Genomic DNA, 5856 nt, shown 5'->3' on the forward strand with positions numbered 1-5856 from the left:
GAATGAGCATCAGGCTCAAGAAGCTGATCACGGTCAAAGAGCTGGTAATGGGATTGGAATTCAAGTTCAACAGGCTCAGGTCCATATGGGACACGCTCAGGATAACCAGAACCAAGACCGACCTCAGGTTAATCCACCACAGCCCCACCCAAACCCACCCAGACGTCATCAGCCTCCACCAGTCTTTGTTGGTGAGAATGACCGAGCTTATGCACACCAGTATGGAGCAGGAATCAGGCCACCTCCTGTCCAAAACAACAACTTTGAGGTGAAGGCCTCTTTGATCAATATGGTTCAGAATCAGAAGTTCAATGGCTTACCTATGGAGGATCCCTTGGAGCATCTGGATCAGTTTGACAGAGTTTGTGATCTCAATAAGATCAATGGGGTGTCTGAAGACAGCTTCAAATTGAGATTGTTCCCATTCAGCCTTGGAGATAAGGCACATCAGTGGGAAAAGAACCTCCCAAGAGGATCCATCCACACATGGGAGCAATGCAAGATTGCCTTTCTATACAAGTTCTTCTCAAGCTCAAGGACTGCAAAGCTAAGGAACCAGATTTCCAGCTTCACTCAACATTCTAATGAGACCTTTGGAGAAGCTTTGGATAGGTTTAGAAGCTACACAAACAAGTGTCCACATCATGGCTTTTCAGAAGACTCTCTCCTTACCACTTTGTATAGAGGAGCTGTTCCTAAGATCAAGATTCAGTTGGACACAGCATCAAATGGAAATTTCTTGGCAAAAGAAATCAATGCAGCTATGGAACTTGTTGAGAACTTAGCCATGAGCCAAGACACTTATGGGGAAGATTATGATAGAAGCTATAGAGGAGAAGATTCTGGTAGACACCAAGGGCTGGAAGAGAAGTTTAAAGTGCTGAATATAAAGCTTGACAAAGCCCTAGCTGCCACTCAAAAGCCTATACACTATGTGAGTGAGGAGAAGAGATGCTTCACAAATATCAATGAAGAGGGTCTCACTCAAGAGGAGTTGCACTTCATTGGGAATCAAAACAAGTTCAATGGTTACAACAACTTCAACAAACACCAGAACTTGTCCTATAGGAGCAACAATGTGGCCAACCCCCAAGACCAAATATACACTCCTCAAAGCTTTGTCCAACAGAATCAGTACCAAGGTAACTCCCAAGGTCAACAGAGTTTTCAGCAACCAGCGGTTCAGAATCAAGGGAATAGCTTCAATAACCAACTCAGCTTCCAGCAACAAAGGCCACCACCTCCTGGTTTTGCCCCACCACCTGTTCAACAGAATCAAGGGAATATACTCATATTTTGTCATGTTTAGGATTGCATTTTTGTCCAAATATTGAGTCTCATGCATACATTTAGGTAGTTTTACATATATTTGTCTTTGCTTTTGTCTTTAGTTAGGAATTGCATTAGGTCCTAGAGTGTCCTGCATTTTTGGAGTGTTCTCAGGTCATTTGGAGACTTTTGGGAGCAACTTGGAGCTGGGATCATGGAGGAACCCTCACCTGTGTACAGCAACTCGGACAGATGGTTTGATGCAGACAAAACCCTCACTTTGATCGCGTGGGACGAAGGACTTGAAATGCGATTCAACCTCCGGTGTCTTCATCAAGAATCAAGAGGAATGAGTCTAGTTTCCGGAACACTTAGAATCAGACGATTTGCCATGGGAGCTAACTAAGGATTTATGCATTAATGCCATGGGAGTGTTTGTTAATTGCATAAATGACATATTAGAACTGTTTCTTATTGCTCATTAGGTCATATTTCACAAATGGGAATTTGGTTTGAAAGTGGATTAGTGTAGAGATTAATGCCTTCATGAGAGGATTAGTCTAGATTAGAGTTTTAAGTTGAAATGTTTGAGATCACGTGATTGCTTGCTATGTATTTCTGTGTAAGATTCAGTCTTCTTGGTTGAGAGATTGTTTGGTCCCTTATTAGGCTTGATGTATTATGCTTGTTGATTGCTTGATTATATCTAATGGTTGTTAGACTTGATTAAGTGATTAGCAAAGGGATTATTGTTATGGGAATGAATTAAAACGCTTTTGAAGTCTAGACTAAAGAGTGACTTGCATTGCATTATTGTTCTTAGCACTTTAATATCTTTTACAGGTGTTTTTATTCCATTTTCAAAGGTTTTCAAAGGATTTCTATGTTTCCGGATTTTAAAAAAACTTTTCAGGTAATTTGGGATAAAGAGGCACAAAATGGAACAAAAAGACTCTTTTGGATAAATGCAGACCATCAGAACTCTCAAGGAGAGACGAAGACCTTCTCACCGTCTGATCACCCTCAAAATTGGAAAACTTATAGAAGAATCAACCAGCTTTCAAATGCACTTGGTTTGGAGACATTCCAACGGTTGGATCTCAAGATATTCCATTAGCCCCGGAGCCACTCGAAGACGGCCAGCAAAGCACGCGACCGCGGCCAACAACCTATTTCCCGCGGTCAGAAGCTTCCCGACCGCAGCCAACCACTAAATCCCCACGGTCACGTCACTCCCGACCGCGACCATCAAGCTCCGAACTAAAGCCCATATATCTGAAGCCCAAAGTCATTCTCAGCCTCAATTCCGGAACCCTAGAGACCATGGAGTATTGGAGACTATAAATACATGTCATTTAGGTCTTTTTTAGACACAACCCTTCATACTTTACAGAAACCCTTTTTCTTTAGCCGTTTTTATGAGATTTTTGTAGAAGATTGTTCAAGTCCGAGTTCTTCAATAGAGAAGCTTTCTTTATCTCTTTTCTTTACTGTTTTTCATTACTTTTATTAAAACCGATGATGATGTCGACCTCAGCCATGTCTGAGTAGATCCCGAGTTGGGTTTAGGGTTCTCGAAAGGGGCTCTCATAATCGTACATCTAGGTTTATAGATCTGGGATTTCGACCTATTCTCTGTTTATTCTTGTTCTTATTGCATGTATGCTTGATTGATCACCTAGTATCTGATCTAGATAGTTAGTGTTGCGAAATTTTTCATTAAGTATCAGCCCAAGAATGAAACAGGCGATTTTTTCGTAGGAGTGGAAACCTACCTGCGGCGAGATCGTGAGTATTGACGAGTCTTGTACAGCTCTTGCGTCTCTCCCTTCCAGGGCCAGAGTGGAAACCTACTGGTCAGGGTTGCGAGAAACAGTTGGTTATGATCACGACAGTGACGTAGTCATACCGCCGTACTCTAGCTCTAAAACCCCTATATATCGATATCCGTCAATCCCAATCTATCTACCCTAGTGTTAAAACCGATTATGATCCCTTAGAGTTCCCAAAAGCTCAGCGTTTTTTAGCCATAGTTTATAATTCCATCGATTTTTATTTGTTTACTCAAACCTGCATTTCAATTCTCTTAGTTCCATATTTTACTTGCTTTATTAGTCTTTCATTCGATATTTTACTTGCTTTATTAGCCTTTCATTCGATTTCTATATTTGCTTTCTAGGATAGATTTATTTGCTTTCTCCTGTTTTAGTTTAATTCGTGACAAACAACCAACCTTTAAAAACCAATCTCGTCTAGACATAAAGTTAAAAACCGTAGAAGAATACCAGGCACACAAATCTCTGTGGATTTGATCCCTAAATACTACAACTGATTAGCTGTGCACTTGCGGCTTTCATTTGTTTTGTTAAGGGTAAAACTTGTTCCCTCACGCAGTTGTCACGACATCAAGTTTTTGGCGCCGTTGCCGGGGATTTGTTTCGCTGCCTTTTGTTATTTTTCTTGTTTTAACTTCTGTTCTAGACACCTGATCTCTAGTTCTTTCTTAAAGTTTTGCTGAATTATCTTTCCCTTCTTTTGTTTTTCTCTGAATTGCATGAATACCAGGCGCAGACCTGTAGAAAACATTCCAATTCTAGACGAGATAGACAGACACGAAAGAGAACTTTGAAGACTTAGACGAACGCAAGGAATGGCCAACGACGACCAGCCTGGAGATCCTATTTATCCGAATTTAAATATAGACCAAGACGGGTCCGAACATGGAGAAAATGAAGAGAATGATCACAGAGGAGGTGATCGTGCTCGACAAGATGGAGAGGAGGATGAGGTTCCTCCAAGAAACCACCAGAACCGCGAGAGAGAAGAACGTGAAGACCTTGAAGCACCCATCAATGCAGCCGATGGTGACCAACAAGGAATGCAGCCGAATGGACGCGTTAACCGCCCTGTACAGCCAGCAAATCAACACCGAAGACAAGCCAGAAACCATCGCATAGCTGATTTTGATGCACCTACTCAAAACTTTCAGAACCGATCTGCAATTCAAGTTCCATTTCCGAACCGGAATGAGTTTGAAGTCAAGCCTCAAATCATCTCATTGATGAAACAAAACCAATTCCATGGAGTTCCTTCTGAACACCCAATGGACCATATCGAGCTCTTTGAAGAAATCTGTAGCATGATGAGGACAAACCAAGTTCCACCAGACTATTTAAAGTGTAAGTTATTCCCTTTTTCATTAGCAGATAGAGCTCACCGTTGGTTGAAATCTTTGCCTGCAGGATCGATTACTAATTGGGAAGAATGTAGAACTGCTTTCCTGAACCACTTCTACACTAAGTCAATGTCGAATCAGTTGAGAACAAAGATCTCAAACTTTCAACAAGGGCCAACTGAATCTTTCTATGAAGCCTGGGAGCGTTTTAAGGAGTATGAACGTGATTGCCCTCACCATGGATTTCATGGATCAAGCCTGCTGAGCACATTTTACCGAGGTTTGCAACCAAAATACAAACTTTCACTTGATACAGCTAGCAATGGAGATTTTGGACAAACGACGATAGCCTAAGGAAGAGCCCTCATCAAAAATTTGGCTCAAGCCAATAGCAATGATTGTCCTGAATACGATCGATCGATGAAGCAAGCCGGAATAGACAACAAGGAGATAACCGAGTTGAAGAACATGATGAGCCAGCTTCTTAAGAGCAACAATCGCCCAATCCATGCTTGTGAGACCAACAATGGCGCAGAAGATGAAGGACCTAGTGATATCGATCACATTAATCAAGCTTGTCAAGAAGAAGATGTGAACTACGTAGGAGCACTGGTGCCATATCAAAATCGTTCCAACAATGCCTTCAACAACAACTTCCGGAACGCAAATTTCAACAATCTCTCTTACCGCAATCCAAATGTGGAGAATCCTCAAGATCAGTACTACCCACCTCAGTAAAAATTCTTCCAAAACAAGTTTCAAGGTGGAAACTTGGGAGGAATAGTACCATATCAACCGCGACAACCATATAACTACCAAGGTACAGGTTTTAACAATCAATTTGTACAACAGTAGGGAGTTACGACGAACCAGCTAGCTTCACAAATCGGTAGACTTGAACAGTCTATCCAACAGCTCGTTATGACAAATGAAAAAGTATCTAAAGACGTGAACGTGAAAGTTGACTGCATGTACAATGATCTGAACGGTAAGTTTGAATCTTTATCTTCGCACGTCAAAAAGCTAGACGTGCAAGTCGCCCAAACAGCCGACTCTATGAAGAGACAAAGTGGAGTTCTTCCAGGAAGAGTTGAAGACAACCCTAAGAAGTTTTGCAACGCCATAACCACATTGCCCAAAGAAGAGGCCAGAACCGATGGAAAGAAAGAAGAAACCCCAATCTTTGTACCACTGTACAAAGATATCGATCCCAAGCAGCCACCGTTTAAGGTACCTGAACGATCACTGTTTCAAAGGCTTACAAAAGCCGATGTTGCAGGACGTTTTGTTTTCCAATGTTTCATTTCAGGAATCAAGTTTACAGACTGCCTGTGCGATTCTGGAGCCAATGTCAACATCATGTCGAAGACATTTGCCAAAAAATTGGGCATAAAAACCTTAAAGACATCGAC

The 5856-nt window shown here is 41.6% G+C and overlaps 2 non-coding genes across 2 annotated transcripts; both read right to left on the reverse strand.

Moving 5' to 3' along the window:
- Positions 1–544: 544 nt before the first annotated feature.
- LOC112082504 lies at positions 545–651 on the reverse strand. Its single transcript, XR_002897178.1, has one exon. It is a non-coding gene; the product is annotated as a small nucleolar RNA R71 (small nucleolar RNA).
- A 3932-nt stretch (positions 652–4583) lies between these two features.
- LOC112082492 lies at positions 4584–4689 on the reverse strand. Its single transcript, XR_002897166.1, has one exon. It is a non-coding gene; the product is annotated as a small nucleolar RNA R71 (small nucleolar RNA).
- Between the last annotated feature and the right edge of the window lie 1167 nt (positions 4690–5856).

This window comes from Eutrema salsugineum, unplaced genomic scaffold (genome assembly GCF_000478725.1).
Source record: "Eutrema salsugineum unplaced genomic scaffold, Eutsalg1_0 scaffold_1, whole genome shotgun sequence".
In the NCBI taxonomy this organism is placed as follows: Eukaryota; Viridiplantae; Streptophyta; class Magnoliopsida; order Brassicales; family Brassicaceae; genus Eutrema; species Eutrema salsugineum.